Below are 23348 nucleotides of genomic sequence, written 5' to 3' on the forward strand. Positions count from 1 at the left end.
TTGTATATTCTCGATCTTGATTCTCTATCAGATACATGATTTGCAAATATTTTCTCCCATTCTGTGGGTCGTCATTTCACTTTCTTGATAGTGTTCTTTGATGCACAAAAGTTTTTAATTTTGTTGGAGCCCAATTTATCTCTATTTTCTTTTGTTGCCTGTGCTTTTGGTGGGAGGAACACTGCTTATTGCTTTTTAAAGATCAAACCAAAAAACAGCCTACCTGTGAAAATCAAATAGAAAAAGAAAGTTGCCAGGTATTCTTATTATCCCTCTAGAAATAGTTTTTTTAAAACAAAAACTCCCAAATATTCAGTTGTTTCAGTCATGTGACTTGGCATATAATTAAACAACAGTTGCTGCTGTTACTGAATATTTATTGCTCACTGACAATGTGTCAGACACAGCCAGAGACTGAAATACAAGTAGATACCAGTTCTGGAGTTGTCTGCCCTAAGTGCGATGAGAGGCATATCTATTAGTAAAAACTCAGTTGCAGGTGACAGAAAACCAGTTTAAAATAACTTGGATCAAAAGGGGAATTCACTGACTTTTTAACCAAAATGTTGAGGAGGAATGTAGAGGTTTTTACTAGATCCAGAGGCTATATGTCAATTACTTCTCTTTTTCTCTCTCCTTCTTTTTTCCTCCCCCCCGGCTGTGTCTAAATGTCTATGTCCTCCCAAAACGCACATGTTGAAATCCTAGTCCCCAGGTGATAGTGTTAGGAAGTGGGGTTTTGGGAGGTGATGAGGTCATGAGGGTGAAGTCCTCATAAATGTGATTGGTGCCCTTATGAAAGAGGCCCCAGAGCGGTCCCTTGTCCCTTTCATCAGGTGAAGTTATAGGGAAAGGACAGCCAACTACAAACCAGGACACGAACCCTCACCAGACACCAAATCTGTTGGCACCTGGATCTTGGACTCCCCAGCCTCCAGAGCTGTGAGAAATAAATTTCTGCTGTTTATATGGTATTTTTGTTACAGTAGCCTTAACAGACTAATACCCTCCTTGTCTGTGTCTTTTATTCTCTCTCAGTGTCTTGGCTCTGCTTTTAGGTCTCCTCTTACCCACTGGCCTCTTTCCCTGCTACTGTATATAACTTCCTGTATGCATTTAGGGGAGCTCATGAGCAGCTGTAGCATATGTGGTGTTAGTGAACAATCCCTGTAACTGAAATCCTAAATCCCAGCGAATGCACTGAAAGGGCCATAGGAATGGACCACCCTGATTGGCCAGCCTGGTCTAACTGGCTTTGGCCTACAATGGCTGGTTTTATTCACATAACTGAAGAGTCCAGGGATAAATCCTGGTTTCAGGCATAGCTTGATCTAGGACTCAGTTCTTGCAGGATCCAGGTCTGAGCTCCACATCCTCCTCAGGTTTCCCAGGGACCCTCCAGTGAAGTTCCCAGTGCTCCCTGTGGCGACAGTGGTTCTGTGCCTTCTGTCCTCACACCACTGGGCCTGGGAACGAGAGCATGCAGGTGTCAGGATTCCCAGAGCAGGCCTAAGGCTATGAACAGACAAGCTGAGATGTGGGCCCCCCCAACCCGCCGCGTGAGTCACGATGGCTCAGGGCCCCTCCCTGTAGCAGGGGAGAGGATATGCTAACCGGCCTCTGGACCTTAAGGTGGGGTCAGTCCCACCCAATCCCCAACTGAGAAAGTAAATGGGTGGTTTAAAATACCAACACAGAGCAAAACACACAGAAATTTGAGATCCTGATGTCAGGAAGGAAGAGGAAAGGGTTCCAGCAGTGAGCGGGTTTCCCTTATAGGAGAATAATTTGATTACCAAGGACGACAGGCAACAGTAGAAGGTTAAAATGAAAGATCAGGTGCGTGCTGGGTGACAAAAAGTGCTGCCTGGAGCCAATTACAAGGAGGGCAGCTAGTTTCCAGGTCTTAGAGAGGTTGCTTTGTACTCCTGTGTGCCTGCTAGCTGGTCTGTTCCCCTCAAGGACAGCAAACTTTTCACAAGCACCTGCTGTGCCCTGATCTTGCTGGGTGCTGTCACCCTGCCCTCTGGAGCACCCCGCATGGTTGGCAGATAAACTCACGAGTGCTGCAGTCAGGAGCGCTGGCGTCCCTCAGACCCTCCAGGACAGCACGTGGAACACTTTGGACCACAGGTTTGAGTTAGGAAACGGATCCTGGAGATAATGAAGGCCGTGAGCTAGATGCAGGCTGAGAGAATGATGGACAAGCCCAGAGAAGTCCTCCCGGAGGGACAGTGCCTGTCAGGCCAGAGATTTCTGACAGTCGGAGGAGAGGGCGGAGTGTGCTCAGCCTGGGAGGGGAGGGGACAGAGACCCGCTCAGGGGTGCACTGAGACGTGGCCTGCGCCGGGCCAGGTGCTGGGAGGAGGTTGGGAGGGGGGCCTGCGGATATGGGCTGAGGGACAAGAGGCTAGTGGGCGATGGAGACCACTGCGGGGATTGAACACAGGAATGGTGTGCAAGTCAGGAAAGTCTCTGTGAAGGGGAAGAGACTGAAGGCACAGAGACCACTTTGTGTGAAGGGGAGAGACGCTGAGGCCTGACCTAGGGTGTGGGTTGGGAAGGGGAGGAGGGATGATTCCGAGGGAGACTTAGTGGGTCCCAGTGGCTGTTAGGAATTCAGCAGGTGAGGGAAGAGTTGCGTTAAAAAATAACAGGCCAGATACGGTGGCTCACGCCTGTAATCCCAGCACTTTGGGAGGCCGAGGCGGGTGGATCACCTGAGGTCAGGAGTTCTGGACCAGCTGACCAACATGGAGAAACCCCATCTCTACTAAAAATACAAAATTAGCTGGGTGTGGTGACTTATGCCTGTAATCCCAGCTATTCGGGGGGCTGAGACAGGAGAATCGCTTGAACCTGGGAGGTGGAGGTTGCAGTGAGCCGAGATAGCACCACTGCACTCCAGCCTGGGCAACAAGAGCAAAATTCTGTCTCTAAAATAAAATAAGAAACGTGTATAGTCATGCATCACTTAATGACCGGGATACAGCCTGAGAAATGCATTGTTAGGTGAGTCCAGCCCTGTGCTAACATCGTAGAGTGATTTGCACAAACCGAGCTGGTAGAGCCTGCTGCACACGCAGGCTGTGTGGTATGGCCCATTCCTCCCAGGCTGCACAGCTGCATAGCATATGACCATGCTGAATACTGCAGGCCACTGTAACACAGTGGTAAGTATGCATGTACCTAAACATAGAAAAGATACAGTGAAAATTAGAATCTTATAGGACCACCATCACCGGGTCCATCTTGATAGAAATGTCATTATGGAAGCAGGACTGTTCTTGTAAAGAGTGTGGAATTTGGCCTGGAGTCACAATTCTTGCTGTGTTCCTACTGATGGACTTTTGTGTTCCTACTGATGGACTTTTGTGTTGCTACTGATGGACTTTTGTGTTGCTACTGATGGACTTTTGTGTTGCTACTGATGGACTTTTGTGTTGCTACTGATGGACTTGGACATTTTGTTCCTGTTGTTTTCTCTGCTGGAAAGTTCCAGCTGATTGCAGATCCAGTTTGAAACTGGCTGATTAGTTCTATTCGGTCCAAGTTGCCCACGGTCCCACTACCCACAGAAGCCCTTCCTGCTTCCAGAATTTGGCCCCCATCTTCACAGCAGAGCTACCCATAGTGCTCAAAAAGGAGAAAAATTGTCCTCAATTGGCACTGAAAAGAGTTGAGGGAAGAGGCTCCTAATGCACAGTCCTGGGGAAGAAGACCCGCCCCTAAGCTTGCTCCTCCCCATGGTCTGCGAGGGTCCGTTCCTGGAGTGCCAGGATGGTTTGCTCTACTCCATCTATAGCGCATGAGGTGGAACCTGCTTGCAGGGAGGAAGTGCATGTCAGGGCAGCGGTGAGGAATTGCTTGAGGAGTCTTGGTGCCCTGATTCCAGGGAACTTTGCTGGTCATCTGGTTTTGTATCCCTATTTCTCAGTGATGGCACTTTGGCCAGGTGAGTAAGGGGAAGTGGTTTGGAGCTGTTTCACCATCAATGTGTAACTGAACTCAGGTTCAGCTGCTCGCCACTCAAAAGCCAAACTGGAGAGCCAAGACTTGGTGGAAGGAAAATCAGGTGTATTCGAGAGCTGGCAACCTGGGGAGACATGGACTAGTGTCACAAAGACCATCTCAAGTAGGTACATATTTCAGGTTCTTTTTATGTTAAGGGCAGGGGAAGAGGAGGGTGTTGGGATCAACACATGACCTATGACCATAGACAGGTGGGTGCCAGCAAGGGTCCAAGGAAGTTGGGAATTTCTTTGTCCCTGGTCAGGTCACAATGTTCCTTCCTCCTATAATCCTATAAATCCTCCGCCTCCTATAAATCTTTAACAAAATATAGTTGCTCAAATACTCCTTTCTAATCCCAGAGATCATTTCAAAAACTACATGACTGCTATTGTCGTGTTTTATCCCAGCGCTCTAAAATTATTCTAGCCCACATGCAGGAATGGGTATCTAAACATAGATAAGGGCCACTCAAACAAAAATGGAGTTAGTCATGTTCATTCTTTTGCTGTTTCACTGTTACAAATGTGAGAAAGGATGTCGCCCCCAGCAGGCATGTAAGGTAACTCCTAATACGCCATCCGGCTGGGGGTCCAGCCTGGACAACGGGCCGGGCACAGAGGTTTGTAGATGGATGGGCTGAGGTTGTCCAGAAAAAGCTGTGGAGATTCCATTTCCAGTAATTGTTCATCTCTTACTTCACTGACTTCACATCTTGATTTATGAAGAACGATTAGATGCCAAACACATATTCGTAACACATTCTTCCCAAAGAATTTGATTTATTCTATTATTTTAAAAATTCAGTCCATCTCATCATCTATTATTATATTTTTGTCATTATATATGCTTAAACACATTCCTTTCGTAGACTTAAAATGCTTTAATTTTATTCCCTTAATAAATATTCATTTCAAGGTGACAACCAGAAGGGCTGCAGGCAGGGAAAAAAAAAGCTTATCCTTCAAGCAAATTTATTATTGGTGCATTTTCTTATATGCTGTCATAAAGGCCAGGCTTTTACCACACATTAATTTTATGACTGTGTAGTTCACGTGAATGCCAAACTCCAATTCATTTTTCTATCTACTCATGGACGGAATCATTTTATTTTCCTTTGCAGAAAAGAAATGTTATATGAAGTGTAAATTTATAACAGACTTAGTATTTAGCTTGCCAGAAGATCTCTTTCAGGAGGCAATGTTTATTTTAAAAAAAAAAAATCATTCAGCTTCATGGCAGGGCTAGAGTATTCATATTTTCATTATTAGAGTTTCCAGTGGAAACCTTGCTTTGATTTGCCCTGTTATGTCTTTGCTAATTGGCTGAATTCAGACTATAATACTGAGCTTCCTCTAATCCTCACTTCATCGCATCTCAATAGCTCATGTCCATTTGTCCTTCTCATGCTCCTCCATCTTTTGAATAACGATGACAACAGTGATGAGAGCAGTAGAGGTGATTAGTCAATGGCACTGTCGTTCCTGGCAGGCTGCAGGGTGAGGAGTACATCATCCACCTCTATCCAGGTGCTTTGCATGTGTTGTTGACTACAGAAGCATGTCTCTGAGCGGGGACATGCAAATCCAAACTTGGGTTTCAGGCCAGGCACAGTGGCTCATGTCTGAAATCCCAGCATTTTAGGAAGCCAAGGCAGATGGATCACTTGAGGTCAGGAGTTTAAGACCACCCTGGGCAACATGGTGAAACCCTGTCTTTACTAAAAATACAAAAACTTAGCCGGCGTGGTAGCATGTGCCTGTAATCCCAGCTACTCAGGAGACTGAGGCAGGAGAATCGCTTGAACCCAGGAGGTGGAGGTTGCAGCGAGCTGAGATCACACCATTGCACTCCAGTCTGGGCTACAAGAGTGAGATTCCGTCTCAAAAAAAAAAAAAAAGTTGGGTTTCATTTCTTCCTCCTAATCAAATCTTGACTAACAGTTTCTCCTTTCATTTGTGCTCCTGCTTCAGACACTTATGCCATATGGGCTGCAACGATTGGTACTAAGAAGAATGAATAATATTCATGAAAATATGACGCTGGATTAATGACATTGACAGACAAAGCATACTCTTGCATTGAATCAGCCTTTTAACTCTTCTATTAAATTAAGGGCGTGATATGCGAGAGTGCCACCTAAAACCTTAAAACCCACAAAACTCACTTGCAGGAGAGGCTCTGTTCTCCCAGGATGTCAGCTGAACCTCCTCCGGTCAAAGGTAGCCTCCTGGCCCTGCCCACGGTCCTTGGGCTGCGGCTGTTGTCCAATTCCTGGCAGGGCGGCAGGTGCAAAGCTGTGCCCCAGCCCACCCCAGCACTCTCCCTCCAAACACTCAAGCCTCCAATTCATGCTGAGTTTCCTACGTGGGAGGGCAAAGCACACAGGTGGATGAACAGGGTGGGCCAGTTAGTGTCTGGAAGTAAAATGGGAAGGAAAGGCTAGAAGAAAGGATGGGAAGAGTCAGACCTGAGCCTTTCCATAAGTTGATCTCTGGGACAGCTTTTGTGTGAGACAGCTGCTATTCCTCATATTAAAGATGAGGTTAGGCCGGGCGCGGTGGCTCACACCTGTAATCCCAACCGTTTGGGAGGCCAAGGCAGGTGGATCATGAGGTCAAGAGATCGAGACCATCCTGGCCAACATGGTGGAATCCCGTCTCTACTAAAAATACAAAAATTAGCTGGGCGTGGTGGCATGCACCTGTAATCTCAGCTATTTGGGAGGCTGAGGCAGGAGAATCGCTTGAACCCGGGAGGTGGAGGTTGCAGTGAGCTGAGATTGCACCATTGCACTCCAGCCTGGGAGACAGAGTGAGACTCTGTCTGAAAAAAAAAAAAAAAAAAAAGATGAGGCTAAAAGAGCAAAAAGAGCAAGGTCCCCTGTGGGTGGCCAAGCTTTAGGCAGCCTAGGCAGGTGTAGACTTCAGGTGGAGCTATGTGGCTCAGGGAGGGAGCTATGTGGCTCTCAGTCCCCAGTCCAGGTTAGATCAAGGATATAGTTTTTGGACCAACCAACTGGCTGGGACATTGGTCCAGGAAGCAGGGCAGGCTGTAGCCAGAAAGGTGGCAGAAGATTGGGTACCCAAGGTCCATCAGACTGGAGCCACACCAGGGGTTTACCCTGCTTAGCCACATCCGCTGTGAAGACTGCTGTCTCCTCTAGCCCAAGTCCTCACTCTGGACCAACCGATGGGTCTAGATTTCTTTCCAGGTGTCTTGGCCTTACCTCTTTGGGATGCAAACAGCCTCGTTAGGGTATTCTGGCTCTGGAGTCCTTTCATCATCTGGAACTGGAGTTGGGGCATCTGTCCTAGCTCCCTAGCCCCCAGAGACCTTCATTAATAGACAATAAGCCTCTGCTTACTTTAGATTTCAGAAGCATTGTGCATTAACTGCTGAAAATGTTCCTAAATCACATATGATCACAAGAAACCTTTAATTTGAGGGCACCTGTGGAACTGCACTCATGCTAGTAAACACTTGGGCATTGAGGGATTTTGGATTTGTGGTGTACATTTCTACACTTTCTGAGGAAGATATTTGCAGTTGAACAAAAATAATACCTTAGTTTTGTGAGCCCAAAACGATTTGCATAGCACTCTCCCATCCATGATCTCATTGGATCTTTACAACTATTAGTGAGATAAGCAAAAAGAAAGTGATGATTTTTCTCATTTTACAAACGAGAACAAAGCCTAGATTAGTTAGATAACATGCATGCGGTGTCATGGCTAGGAAGTGGCAGATCTCATGGGCCCCACTTCCTGCCCTGAAGACTTTGGTCTCCACAGACTGGTCTTCATTCCTCAGTTTACCCCTTCAACCTGGCATTACATGTTGTTGTTTCAGTGACTCAGTCACCTCCCAGGAATCCTGGATCCAATCTGCAACAGCCCATATCTGTTTCATGGCTTCCTATAGTATTGTTTTTACTTGTCGTTTTGTTTTGTTTTGAGATATGGTCTCACTCTGTCACCCAGGCTGGAGTGCAGTGGCGTGACCATAGTTCATAACAGCCTCGAAGTCCTGGCCCAAAGCAATCCTTTCACCTCAGCCTCTCGAATAGCTGGGACTATAGGCGTGCGCCACCACGTCTGGCTAATTTTATTTTTATTTTTTGTAACATGGTAATGACAGGGTCTTGCTATGTTGCCCAGGCTGGTCTCCAACTAGTGGGCTCAAGTGATCCTCCAGCCTCCACCTCCCAAAGTGCTAGGATTACAGGTGTGACTCACCATGGCTGGCCCCATATTTTGCTTAAATGAAATGTATGTCTAAGTTGATACTCTGAGTTTCATTAAGGAAATTCTCCCTTCTCAACTTCTTACCTTCTCCAGGAGTTTCAATGACCATGTCCAGATACTCCTAAAACCATTGGCAATGAGCATTCTTGATCTGGGTACAATTCCATAGGTCATTTATAGTGCATGTTTATATATAGGTATCCCTTAAAAAGAATGGGGCCTCACTTTCAGTTTTCAGGAATCAATCAAATATAGTCAGACTCCCAATATTTCACTTTAGGGTAAGTCTTCCTCCCCAATTAAAGTGAGGTCTCAATTGCAGCAGCTGACTTTGATCCCATTATATCCTTCTACACATGAAGACTTAGGGGTCCACATCAGTCTGTAGCCTTCAGACATAAGCCCAGCTCAGAGAGAATTATTGCTTCCACTGGTCATAAAAATGACACATACACTTAAGCTTCCTTATAGTCACTTTAAAATTTTAATTTTTGATTGGAAACCTTGAAAGGAAAGATGAAGAGATGATGGGCCAGCTGCCAGCTCATCATGCTGTATAAATGTTGGTTCTCTCATCACTTGCTTATGGCTATTTTCCATTTAGAATGTTGAGGCTTAAATGACCATGTTGAGATGTTCTGAAAACCATTGCCTGAGTAGCAGTGCATTGTCGCTTTCATCTTCATAGGGAATTTAAGCAAGAGAGGGCTATGCCGCCACACTTGCACTCTGATGGGCTCTTACTCACGCCCACATATGGTGGTGTAGAGAGAGCACTTAAACAAGTCTAAAGACCTGAGTTGTTTTCCCATATCTGTTCCTTCCTATCTCAGCCTCAAGCAAATCACTTAACCCCTCTCTACAGGACCCTCCATGTGTCCCAGCCCTCATTTGCCCCTTCTCCATTCTGCCCTGTGCCCTGCCCCAGAGGCTGAAGCTGACCTGTGAGGCTGGCATCAACCCACCTCCCTTGCTGTCTGGCTACAGATTCAGTTCAGATGAGAAACGGGGCTTCCCACAGGTCAGAGGGTGGAGAAGAGTGAGGACAGAGTATATATTCCTGACCAAATTACTGCAGTTAGCTCTGTCCCTCTGTGAAAAACTCCTATTGGTCACTTGGTGTATTAGTCAGTTCTCATGCTGCTGATAAAGATATACCTGAGACTGGGTAATTGATAAAGGAAAGAGGTTTAATGGACTCACAGTTCCACATGGCTGGGGAGGCCTCATAATCATGGCTGAAGGCAAAGAAGGAGAAAAGTCATGTCTTCCATGGTGGCAGGCAAGAGAGATCATGTGCAGGGGAACTGCCGTTTATAAAACCATCAGACCTCATGAGACTTATTCACTATCACGAGAAGAGCACATGAAAGACCTGCCCCATGATTCAATTACCTCCCACTGGGTCCCTCCTAGGACAAGTGAGAATGATGGGAGCTACAATTCAAGATGAGATTTGGCAGGGGGAGACAGACAAACCATGTCACCTGGGTTCTGCTGTCTTCCTTTGCACCTTCAGACCTCCTGCTAATTGTCTCCCTCCTCACTTCCCCAAGTGCAATCCAGGTTGCCATCCCCTCCTACCTGGACATACATGTCACTCATATTACAGGCTTAGAAAGTCTGCCCTTTAAAACTGTAACAATGAGACAAATATACAGAAAGGAAAATAGACAAATTCCCACTGAGAATCAAAATAATGAGTGTGGTCCTTGCAGAGACTAAAACAGGCACAAGCAAGCCCTTTCTGTTCAAGTGCAGGCAGCTCTTAACCATCCTCGGCACTAACAAAGTGAAAAAATTCCTTGCCATGGAGATTTCCCAAGGAAGGAAGAGGCGGCATTTCCTCATCACATATGCCTATCAGGGCAGGGTCCTCAGGAGAGGTCTGTATTTTAACTTGGTTTCTGATGTCGTTGTGGCTATGCCAAGTGGACAAGCTCTACTTCCAGTCCTCCAGAGACTACATGTCCCACGTGAAGCCATTTGCGTCATTCATAGCCAATGAGTGCTTCCTTGCTCTGAAGAAGGGTGTGTTTTCTGCCAAAATTCAAGGTGAGCTACACAGAGTTGAAGTCCTAACGTGCTAGAACATTACCACCAAAACCATAGTCCAGCTTCCCCTGTTTGCAGAAAGAGACTTCCGGGAACTGGTTGACGATGCTGGGCCAGGGCTCCTGCAGGATCTGTGTGAAGTCAGACCAGAAGTCAGAGTGACCAGTCTGGATCCCTCCATGGCCAGAGACCCCCGTATAGGACTGAAGATCTGTGGGTTGAAAATGTCATCACATAACAATGCCTCATGGCCACAGATGAGACTTTGCCAGAAGACATATACACAAAGTTCTCAGAAGATGTATACCTGAGCTTGTCAGAAGACACATTTGAAATCCCAGTTGAGAAGATGAGCTCAGAGGTGTTGGTAGTTGAAGAGCACTCATGAATGAGAGATGCCAGGAAAGAGCCCAGCTTGGCTGTCCACGACATAGAAGAGATAACTGAGGCAGAGTCCCTGACCTTTAGTAATTACATGATTCTTCCTCAACCACCATCACGCCCTCCAAAGCCCAGAAGTTTGTCTTACAACAAAAACTGTGATCATTAGCCATGCCTTCTCTCCAAGGAATAGCACCAGCACATCCAGGGCCTGTGCATTCTGGGTTATTGCACGGAAGCAGCCTTCTAATTCATATTCCTGTCTCCAGCTCTGCCCCTTTCCAGTCCATCCTGCACACTAACCAGAGAGCTGTCTTAAAATCTGTACTGGGCCAGGCATGGTGGCTCATGCCTGTAATCCCAGCACTTTGGGAGGCTGAGGCAGGCAGATCATCTGAGGTCAGGAGTTCGAGACCAGCCTGGCCAACATGGTGAAACTCCGTCCCTACTGAAAATACAAAATTAGCCGGGCATAGTGCCGTGCACCTGTCATCCCAGCTACACAGGAGGCTGAGGCAGGAGAATCGGTTAAATCCAGGAGACGGAGGTTATAGTGAGCTGAGATCTCATCACTGCACTCCAGCCTGGGTGACAAGAGTGAAATTCCGTCTTAAAAAAAAAAAAAAAATCTAAACTGAAAGAAATCTTTATTTCTTTATTCCTCCAAACTCTTCCCTTTTGCCTTGGGATAAACTCCGGATGCCTTAATGTCTTTTCTAGGGCTCTTCATGGGTTGGTCTCCTGCCTGTGAATACATCTCTCATCCCCCAGCTTCGTTCTCTGACTCGCTATATGCTGCAGCCAGACCACACTACTCCCAGAGCCTCCTAGCCTGCCGTTGAACCCCAGGACATGCTAGTGCCTGGAATACTTTCTGTCTGCCTTCCCAGGGATGATTTCTGCCCATTCTTCAGATCTCATCATAGATGTCACTTCCTTCAGAATGGCTTCTCTGAACCCCAAGTCTAGCTCAGTCTCTATTCTACGTGCTACAGAATCATCTAGTGGGGAGGAACAGAGTTTCTGCAGTTAGATGGGCATGATTGGAATCTTCATACTGGCAACGTAACCTCTCTGGAGGCTTGGTCTCTTCCTTGTAAAATGTAGATACTAGCAATTCCTACCTAATTGTTGTAAGGGTGAATGAGATGACCCACGGGGCACTTAGAACATGGCCTGCATCTCCATAGGGTCTCAACAGATGCTCAATAAGTGTTACCTTGGCCAGGCATGGTGGCTCATACCTGCAATCCCAACATTTTGGGAGGCCAAGGAGGGAGGATCAATTGAGGACAGGAGTTGGAGGCATTGGTAAGCTATAGTCATGCCACTGCACTCTGGCCTGGGCAACACTGTGAGATCCTGACTCAAAAAAAATAATAAAGATAAGCATACCTCAGGTGCTTCTAAGCCACCTTCTTTGGCCTGTGTTGGCAAGATAAAAGCTGGATTAGTTACCCAAGTTCCTTCTGTTGGGTTCATGGAAACACCTTTGCTCATGCTGTCCTCCTGTGTTAAGTGCTCCTTTCCCCCAGCCCATCACCCACATCCTGCCACTCCTAAGGGCCTGCCTACACACTGCCACCTCTCCCATGATGACACTGGCCCCCACTGACCCTCCCATTGTGGCTCCTAGAGTACTTGTCTATTAATGACAGTGGTCACCTCTGCTCACCGAGTGCCTACTGTGTGCCCCGCAATACAATGCATGGCTGGCATTGGACGTGTATTTCATTTCCTCACCCCCACCCCTTAAGGATTGAGTTCAGATTCTCTCCTCTTCAGATGAGGAAACAGGCTTGGGCAAGTTCTCCTCCTCATCACAAGGATGAGCTGAGATTCGAATCCCCTTGACTCCTGTGGCACAGCCTGCCGTCCTTCCTGGCTATCACACTGCACTACAATTGTGGCTTCGCCCTCCCCCATCCCCAGCAGAATGAAAGCATGAAGCTGTGAAACAAGGACGATCTTGTTCACTGAAGTGTCCTCAGGAAATGGGACATAAAGCCAAGATTTATGGAAGCTGGCTCAATGTGACAATCCAGGGTGGGGTAGCCAGGGGGTGGAGCAGGTACACTCAGGAGGGCCAGGCTCCAGGAGCTGCTGATAGAGTTGCTTTGCTCTAGACGTCCCTGGTTTGTAACTTTGGGGGATGGAGAAACAGAAAATCAAATTTACCAGTCTGGGAAGAGGTCTAAGAACAGAACCAGACTCCGAGAGGACTTTGAGTGCAAATAGCTTATTTGGAAGGTGAACGCAGAAGAGTAGGCAGAGTAAACCAGGGAAGGGAAGAAGCCAATCACTCCAGATTACCACTGCGGACAAGCAGGGCTCCACCTCACTGGGACCTCTGGGAGACGATTTAGACTGTAATCAGAAAACTATGGTTGAACCCAGTTCGTTGGGTTTCCATAGCCTATGAGCTAAGAATAGTCTTTATGTTTATATTTATATTTATATTTTATTTTATAAGACAGAGTCTCACTGTGTCGCCCAGGCTGGAGTGCAGTGGCATGATCTTGGCTCACTGCAGTCTACACCTCCTGGGTTCAAGTGATTCTCCTGCTTCATCCTCCCAAGTAGCTGGGATTATAGGCACCTGCCACCACTCCCGGCTAATTTTTGTTTATTTAGTAGAGACGGGATTTCACCATGTTGCCCAGGCTGGAGTCTTTATGTTTTAAAATGGTTGAGAGATAATCAAAGAAAAATATTTAGTGACATGAAAGTTATTGAAATTCAGGGTTCAGTAGCCATGAATACAGTTGTCCTGTAACAGAGCCACACGCCTGTGTTTCTGTGTTCTCTACACGATGGCTGCGTATGTCCTACCAGGAGAGAGTTGAGTCGTTGTGACAGAGACCATATGGGCCGCAAAGACCAAAAAATTTACCAGCTGGCTCTTCACAGGAAAAGTTTGCCGACCTGGTTTAGACCACGCGTCATCATTGTTCCACCAGGAGGGCAAGGAGCGCCTCTTTGTCAGTGTTTGAGGGCTGTTCCCCAGGGTTCTGGCCTCCCAGCAGTTCTAGCCTGCCCCTCGGCCGAGCGAGCTCCTGTGCTGTCTGGTAATCATGGGTGCTCAGAGTAGAGCAAAAGGCCTTTTGCATATTTGAAAAATAGTGAGAACCAAGCTAATCCAGGCAAGGCACTGACAGGGGAACCTTCTCCAAATGGGGCTGGAATCCCCAAAGCCCATTTTTATTGGGCATCAGCCATGGTGCATGGGGCAGCTATACCTCCTGTCAAGAAACAGGAAGGAGCGAACATCCGAAGATGACTTACCTGTAAAGAAGTCGTCATATTACCAAATATCCTAAAAAGGAAAGAGGAGAACCAGCCCCTTGCTAACATGAGTGTGTGCTTTTACCACCTTTTGCCAATAAACAAGGTGAAGGCCGATCACAATGGCTTACACCTGTGACCCCCACACTTTGGGAGGCTGGGGTGGGCGGATCACTTCAGCTCAGGAGTTTAAGACCAGCCTGGGCAACACAGTGAGACCTCATCACTCCAAAAAAATGAAAGAATAGAAAAATTAGCCTGGCACGTGCTGCCTGTCTATAGTCTGAGCTTCACAGAAGGCTGAGGTGGGAGGATCGCTTGAGCCCAGGAGTTCAAGGCAGTGGTGAGCAGTGGTGGTGACACTGAACCCCAGCCTGGGCAACAGAGCAAGACCCTCTCTCAAACAAACAGCAACAGCAAAACAAGGAAAGATTACAGATCTGAGGAGGGAGCAGACCCCGAGAAGCAAGCTCAGTACAAGCAGGAGTGTAAGGGAGATGGGCTTGGGCTCGGTCTCGGGTGGGCCAGGACCCGGGAGCCAAGGCAGGGAGGGTGTCCTGCTCTCCACTTCGGTGGTCTGAAACTTCAGAGGAAAAGGCAACAGGAGAAAATACAGTCTACAGCCTGGGAAGAGGTCTAGTAACTGGATACCCAAATTTATGCCCAAAGATAAGAAGAGGAGTTAGTGTTAGCAGATATTGTTGGTCCTTAAACGTAAATGAAACCTCTTCATTCATGGAAGGAAAGTGGAGGGGGGTTAAGCCGATTGGTTGGTAAGCAATGAAGCTGGGTCCAAACCTGGATCTCCTGTTTCTTGTCCCTTGCTAGTCACCCTGTGTACATCTCCTCTATGTCATCTTGATTTCCTACAACATGCTCATTCCCTTTTCTGTGCAGGCGCAGGCTGGCCCCTTGGTGCTTTAAAGACAAAGTTCCTTGAGAAAGGGCAAAGTCCCCGGGGACACAGTGGATGGAGCAGCTTTTCTCTGAAGAAGATCCCAGGCAGGCCCTGCGTACCCATGGCCACTCTGGAAGTGGAGTAAAATATCTAATCTCTCCAAAAGCTCCACTTCCCCTCCGATTCAGGGATAGTGAGTATGGGCCTTCAGGGAGCTTGCTTAGGAGATCCACTCTCTTCTATCTAACTTTATCTCAAGTAGGCTCTGACACTGGAATCTTTTTGTTATACCACAGTAAACTATGGGTAAAACCTATGGGTACAGCAAACTTTGGCCGCCTGGATGGCTCTGTGTTTGTGAGTGAGTGCCTTGCAGCCCAAATAGACTCTAATAGGTAATAGGGAAGGCCTTCTGCTCTCAGCCACATGCCTTGGCTTTCCAAGGAGCCAGAGTATGCACACGGTTGCCAGAAAGCTGTCACTCATTTGACTGATGGCAAGGGCCTTGTGTAGACAACCTGGAAGAAGCAGATGCCGTTGAGATTTGTGAGATGGTGCCACGAGTTACCAGCTGGCTTTCTACATCCTTATTACTTAGACTAGGGCATATAATGCTCTTCAGTCAATCATATTTGAATTTGTTAGTATCCTAGATCAAAAAGCTTAGAACCAACATTTCCTTTTTTTAAATTAATGCTTTTATATGATAAAAATAAAACATATCTAAAATTTCTATTATGACAAAATATAGTCTTAAACAAAATTGAAATATAAATGACAAATTGGGAGAAATATTTGTAATAGTTATGACAGGCAAATATTCATGCTGAGAATATTGTAAAGAACTCATCAACTGGAAAAAAGACAAACAATTTAGTAGGAAAAATGAACAAGGAAAAGAAAAAGTAAAATCAGAGAAGATGAAATAGAAATGGCCAATAAAGCCGGGCATAGTGGCTCACGCCTGTAATCCCAGCACTTTGGGAGGCTGAGGTGGGTGGATCACTTGAGGTCAGGAGTTCGAAACCAGCTTGACCAACATGATGAAACCCCGTCTCTACTAAAAATACAAAATTAGCCAGGTGTGTTGGTGCACGCCTGTAATCCCAGCTACTCAGGAGTCTGAGGCAGGAGAATCGCTTAAATCTGGTAGGCGGAGGTTGCAGTGAGCCAAGATTGTGCCATTGTACTCCAGCCTGGGCAACAAGAACAAAACTCCGTCTCAGAAAAAAAAAAAAAAAAAAAAAAAGGCCAATAAATATATTAAATAATGCTCATCTTCACTAGGGATCATGAAAAGGAAAATATTAAAAACTGAGATGTCATTTTGCTAATTGAAATGACAAAAAATTTAAAATTTGTTTATATTAGTGGTTGGTGAGTAAATGGGAAAGGATAGTATCGATATTGATGGTGGGAGTGTAAATCTACATGACAGCATTGGAGGATAGTTTGGTAATACCACAATTAAAAGGAGCCCTCATGGCCAGTCATCCTTCTCTCCATCCTCACACTAGAGAAACACTTAGGGTGGCAGAGGCTACCAGTCATTCCCACATCTGTTCCCCATTGCCTTGTCATGACAATCTCACTACCCAGCTAAAGGCTACACTTCCCAGCCTCCCCTGAAGCTAAGTGTGACCATGTGACCAAGTTTCAGCCAATGAGATGTGAGAAGAGACTGTGCAACTTTTAGGATGTTTCCTTAAAGGGAAGGAGCATGCCCTCCTCTTCTCCTTTTGTCCTTGTCCAATGGCAATGCCCTTAGAAGAGGAAGAGAGAGACACACACAGGAAGTGAAAGCCATGTGAAGACAGAAGCAGAGGTTGGAGAGATGCATCCACAAGCCAAGGAATGCCAACAGCTACCAGAAACTGGAATAGGCAAGGCTGTCTCCTAGAAATGTCAGAGAGAGCATAGCCCTGCCAACACTTGATTTTGGACTTCTAGCCTCTAGAGCTCATGAGAATAAATGTTGGTTGTTTTAAGCCACCAAGTTTCTTTTCTGGTTATAGCAGCCCAAGAAGACTAATACACCATGGTATACTCATTTCAAAGAATATTGTGCAGTAATTGAAAAGAATGAGGTCCACCAATATATGCTGTCATATAAAGATCTTGAAGACACCGGTGTATGAAAAAAGCATGTGGCTGAATTATATTATATATCTGTTACAATATAACTTACACCGAGGGAAGCCATAACCAAGACTATACTTTCTATGGGAACAAATAAATATATGTACATGCAGAGACACATCTGATGTGTATCAAGCAAAGAACAGTGCTGACCTTTGGGGTGGGAGAAAGAGATGAAGAGAGGATCAGGATTATGGAAGATGGTCAGAGGACTTAGTTCTATTGATAATGTTTCCATTTTTAAAAATATAAATATTTACATATGAATTGTGAAATAAAGTAACTTCAATCTAAGATGGGAGTGGTAAGACCAGCAGTAGGGAAGGAGCCTGATTTTACCCCTGGGTACAAGGTCTTCAGTGTATCATCTTTCAGAGTCACCCATTGATATGCCCCACTTACCTCATATGGTGGGCTGAATAATGGTCCCTCCTCCAAATATGTCCATGTCCTAATCCCTGGAACCTATGAGTGTTATATGGCAAAAGGGCCTTTACAGATGTGATTAAGTTAAGGTTCTTGAGATTTTGGGGTTATCCTGGAATAACTGGGTGTGCCTGATGTAATTACAGGCTATTTATAAGAGGAGGCAGGGTCAGAGGAGAAGATGTGACTATGGAAGCAGAGATTGGAGTGATGCACTTTGAAGATGGAACAAAAGGACCAGGTAAAGAATACAGGTGGCCACTAGCAGCTGGAAAAGTCATGGAAACAGATTGTCCCCTGGAGCCTCCAGGAGGAACCAGCCTTGCCAACAGCTTGATTCTAGCCCACTAAAATGGATTCAAACTTCTGACCTCAAAATTGTGAGAGTAAACTGGTGTTGCTTTCAGCCACTTCATTTGTTGTAATTTGTTACAGCAGCAGGTAGGAAATGAATGCCCTTCTCTGTCCTACTTCCTACCGATGCCTGCTGAAAGCAGCAAGCCTTCTTTGGAGAAAGTATTCCAAACCTCAGGGGCATATATTTTTGGTAATATGTATTTGTCTTAGTTTATTCGTGCTTCTATTTAAAAAAACACACACACAGACTGGATAATTTATAAATAATAAAAACTTATTTCTCAGAATTCTGGTGGCTGGGAGTCCAAGATCAAGGCAACAGCAGGTTTGATGTATGCTGAGAGCCTGGTCTCTGCTTCCAAGATGGCGCCTTTGCTGTGTCCTCCAGAGGAGATGAACACCATGTCCTCACATAGAAGAAGATGGTAGGGCAAAAAGGGCCTAACTGGTTCCCTGAAGTCCTTTTATAAGGTCTCTAATCCCATTCATGAGGGTGCTGCCCTGATGACTTAATCACCTCCTAGAGGCCTCACCTCTTACTACTATCACATTCAGGTTTAAGTTCCAACATAGGATTTTGGGAGAGACACGTAAGTTCAAACCATAGCAGTATATATCCGCATTTCTGAACTGTGGGATGTTTGCCTTATTAGAGATGGGTTGACCTAAACAGCCAGGCTTCGTCATCACTCCTTCTCCAACACCGGTGTGCGGTGCCAACAGAGGAGCCGTAGCTGGCCAGGGCCATCCACACGAAGATTCCTATCCGGACAGCTCCAAGAAAGAAGAGAGAAGATGTGTCCTGCAGGCGTGGGAGGAATATTCTGTCATTACAAAGCAGTATTTTGATCCTAAAAACAAAGTTTTCCACAGAAGACACAGGATAGCAATCCAGAACACATTTTCTCATCTCTTGTTCTGGTAACTTATTGTGCAGGAGTTCTGTGGATTTCTTCATCTAATGCTCTGCTAGTAGCTACAAACAGAAACACAATAACCTAACCACTCTGCTCATCATTTTTTTTCCCTTAGAATGTGTGAGAAGAGGATGTAGAGAACTTGGATGTGATGAATCGTTTTCAGAATATGCTTTGAAGCATTGAAACACACAATTTTTAAAGACAAAACACAAGATAATTGCATGCCTGCACCAAGAAGGAATCCTGAAGGGAGTCGGTGCTTCCAGAGGAACAGCTTACTACCAGGGGGTCCCTTCCTTGACCCCCATCTCTCTGTGAGACCTTGCACATTCTGAACAAGGAGGGCTCTCTCACACCCATCTTTTCACGGATGTAGACTTCTTGGCTGGATGGAGGAAGATCGTCTTGAATGTGGAGCATGTTCTGGGTTGCCTCCTGCTGCTCTGAGCCCACCCTCAACACATGGAAGCCGTGAGGAGGCATCACTGGAGGTAGACTGAACACCTGTTTGCTGATGACTCTCAGCCCCCACCATTAGGTGCTGCTTCCATGTGGAGACCAAGAGCTTTCCATCATCCATGGGGCTCACTGTGGCACGGATCCAGCTGGGAAAGCCTACAGAAATCCTTGAGGTGTGGAAGGACTCAACTCTGAGATGACAGAAGAGAGGGTCCTAGGTTGTCTGCTCCTTGAAGAAAAACTGATGAAGAGAACAAATTGTCCCTCTGGGACTGGCTTCTCTTGTCACCCAGCCTTGACCAAGTCCCTCGCTCTTTCCTGCAGCATTACAGTCCATCACAGGTGAAAGTGCCTCCAGTTCCAGGCCCCTACTCATCTCTCCGGTTCCCCTCCCCACATTTTCCTTCCTGTTCCCTCTAATCTCTGGGTGGGATGAACAGCATTTCTAGACTTGTTGCCTAGAAAGAGGAAGCACTGAGTCACATCACGCCAGAAAGAGACAAATAGCCAAGAGCTACAAACTTTTACCTTTCTGTACTGTTCCAAATGATGCGCACACATGTGTGTATGTCAGCACGCAGCTGGTGTGCATACATGACCATGCACATTTTAATCATATCTGTTCCTGCAAATTGGCATACGTGTCTACACTAGCTCCATCACAGCCACTTCTGAAAAACAAGGGAGCAGGCATACAAGCATTCCTTCAGGGGGATCAGAGATGGGGAGGGAGCGTCAACCTTCCCAAAGCATCTCTCTGTTGTAACAAACCAAGGCATTTGCGTATATGCTTTTAACATGCATATGTTTACTGCCTGTGTGTGCACTGCCGTCCTATCTGTGGCACATGTGTACTATGTATGACCTATCCAGACATGAAAGCAATCTAGGTCAGCTGCCACCAGGTGTTCTAGGTCCCAGTGTAAAGCCACTGGCTTCACCCGTGCTGTCTGCATGCCCTCTTAAGGGAAAGGCTCAGAGGTAAGTAGAAGAAAAACTTGTGACTGAAATAAGTTTAGAAGAGCAGATTTCATGGCTATTCCAGCAGCTGGATAGCCCAAGCATGAGGAGGTCTTACTGTTTCTTTTATTTTTTCTCACCTCTCTGGGATGCTGCCAAAACATACCTGAGAGAGAAATCTTGCCCCTTGCTGTCTTCTGCCCCTAAGTGACCAGCAGAGTTAAAGCCATGTCAGGATTTTAGCTCCTGTACATAACAAAAAGCTTTTGTTTTCAAATCTTAAGTCAGCATTTTCTCCAGATGGGACCTCTGTTGGAGCTGTGCCACTGAGGAGAGGAGTCATATCCTTAGGGTTCCTGGTTCTTGCAGAGTATTTGACCATCCCCTCCTTCGAGAGGACTTGGGGTGGCTGGATTTGGGTGTTTGGCCACTGGAAATGGCAGGATGAAGACTCAAGGAAAAGCAGCCATTTTTTTTTTTTTTTTTTTTTTGAGCAAACATTCTCCTAGAGGAGAACACATTGCATTCCTCACCCGGAGAGATTTCTCTAGGATGTCCTCCTCATCGTCCTTTCTTTCAGTGTACCTCAGTCATTTAAGTCACCAAGCAAAGCTCAGTTGTGCTTCTGCAAAAACTAAAAAAGGACTAGTATGTTCCCACAATAATTTTTTAAATGTTAAAGGTTGAAGTTTTGTGGCACACTTTTAAAATTTATTCATCTTTTAATTTTGATTTTTATTTTCCTTTTTTAAAAATTTTTAAATTTTTTATTTTTTTTGAGACAGGGTCTTACTCTGTCATCTAGACTGGAGTGCAGTGGCATGATCTCAGCTTACTACAGCCTCTGTCTTCCAGGCTCAAGTGATTCTCCTCCCTCAGCCTCCCAAGTAGCTGGGATTGCAGGAGCATGCCACTACCACCCAGCTAATTTTGTAATTTTTGTAGAGACAAGGTTTCACCATGTGGGCCAGGCTGGTGTTGAAATCCTGACCTCAATGATCCACCTGCCTCGGCCTCCCAAAGTGCTGCGATTACAGGCATGAGCCGAGGCACCCAGACTAATTGTGATTTTTCAAAATAGCAATACAATGAACTTGCCCCAAGCCCACCAACTGCTAACACCATCCCCTGGCCGTGCTGTCTCCCTCTGTACACATCTCCCTCTTGCTGAACCATTAGAAAGCAGGACACAGGTGCCTGACGGGCCCCCTAGACCCTTCAACTACAATGCTTCTGCCACCACTAAGGAAACTAACACAAATTCAACAAGAGAATCTAACACAATATCCCCAATTGTCCCACTGATGTTTTAAATAGTTCATTTTCCTTTCAACTCAGAATGAAATCAAGGCTCTCCTTGTTGTTTTTCCCTAATGTAGAACAATCCCATCCCCTCACCCGGTGACAATGAGTCCTTTGAAGATCCCGGTAAAACATCACACAGTCTATATTCGTCTCTTTCCTTGTGACTATATTTAGGTGAAACATTTCTGGCAAGAATACTATTTGGTGAATTTCTGAACTTCTCACTACTTCACAGCAGGAACACATAGTATTGTTGGTGTTTGAAGCCAGAGTATCAAATCCAGTAACACAGGCTTCTTCCTCAGCTTCTCTCATTCCACTTCTTCCACAGTGAAAACCCTGCTTCCTGAAACAGGGATATGTGGATTCCTGTGTGCTAATCTACAGTTCACACCTAAGAGTTTTAGTATTAAGGTGCCAACACCATTTTTTAAAAACACATCCAATACTAAGGTTAAACCATCTTTGCCTCTTAATTTTATTTTTGTCCTTAGAATATATTTCCCTGAGGATACACTGCCAGAGTATTGTTTTTAAGCTACTTTAATCAATTATGTTATATTTGTACAGGACATTATGGATAATGTGAAAGAACTGTACATAATTCACATATGTCCTTCTGTGAAAATAAATATAAAAATGTAAAGCAATTTCATTTTCTAATAAAATAAATTAGAGGAATAAGAAAAAAGGAAATGCAAACAGAATCAAGGTATTTTTTAACAGATTCTTGGAAGAGAAGTGGTAACTGGTTTAGCAGAGAAGAGGAAGCCACAGCCTAAAGTATGTGCCCCTAAGCACACATAGAAAAGGAACCAGCCTATCCTACCTGTCCCTGAACAGCCAGAGGCTGGGGCAGCAGACGCCACAGAAGCCAGGCTGAGGCTGGAGAAGAAAGCAGGGCTCAGACGAAAGGCTTCACGTGGAGCAGCTGGCCCCACAGCCCCCTTCCCTCCATGTGAGCAGAATGCCCCAGCAGGCTCTCAAGGACCCTCCCTGGAGACCTCGCTGTCCCGTAGGGAGAGCTCTCTGTACGGGACATTCTCCCCCGACCCCTCAGATCTGCTCTCCACCTTTCTCTACCATGCCCGTCCCCAGGAGGTGAACCACACACACTGTGTCCCTTGGGCTCTCTCCCTGTGGCTTTAGGGTGGGTTCTGCTCGGCTGGGGGCACACAGAGGGCTGGTGTATTTATTCTACCTTTTCTTCACGCCAGGCTGTAGTTCAGCCAGGGCTGCATTCCCCTGCCTATGACAATAATTCCTATTGAGAAGCCCCTCTCCCACAGGTAGGAGCATTTACTAGAGCCCAGAAACTTCTATCTCTCCAGATCTCAGGTGGTCATGGCTCCTGGCTGTTGCAGTCACCACTGAGCACCTTCACATCCATCCCTGGTTCCCTTGGCCCCTTATAGTCCCATTGTTCAACTCTCTCCCTGGCCCCGTCTGGAGCATCCATGTGTTTACCAACTGGACGGCGGCTGACACAACATCCACACACCAATAACTGCTGGTCTCCTGACAAGCTACCCACCACCCACTCAACAGAGAGGCCCACGGGGCGACTTCCCATCTGCTTCTAAGTGACTCACTCTTATTTCTGAATGGGCAACCTTGGTATAAAAAGTACAGGGAGAGCTCACCACATACAGGCAAAAATACACAGAAAAAAGGAACTAGAGGAAACAGAAGTCATGCTGGTAAAAACTTTAAATAAAATGTAAATAGTACCGTCAGAGAGGTTCAAGATGATATTGAACCCCTAAATCAAACGAATGAATTAAAAACAACACAATCTTGCTATTTAAAAATATAACACGTAGTCAGATGTATTGTGGTCATTCCCCTTTACCTGCAGTTTCTGTCATTGCCCCAGCATAGCCTCGTCTATGCTGATTGATACAA

At 45.9% G+C, this 23348-nt stretch overlaps 1 pseudogene; it reads left to right on the forward strand.

Annotated features, from left to right (window-relative positions):
* The first annotated feature begins 10168 nt into the window (after nt 1-10168).
* Nucleotides 10169-23348, forward strand: part of LOC105478959 (aldo-keto reductase family 1 member B1-like) — a 33004-nt pseudogene continuing 19824 nt past the window's right edge.

This window comes from Macaca nemestrina, chromosome 19 (genome assembly GCF_043159975.1).
Source record: "Macaca nemestrina isolate mMacNem1 chromosome 19, mMacNem.hap1, whole genome shotgun sequence".
Lineage (NCBI taxonomy): Eukaryota > Metazoa > Chordata > Mammalia > Primates > Cercopithecidae > Macaca > Macaca nemestrina.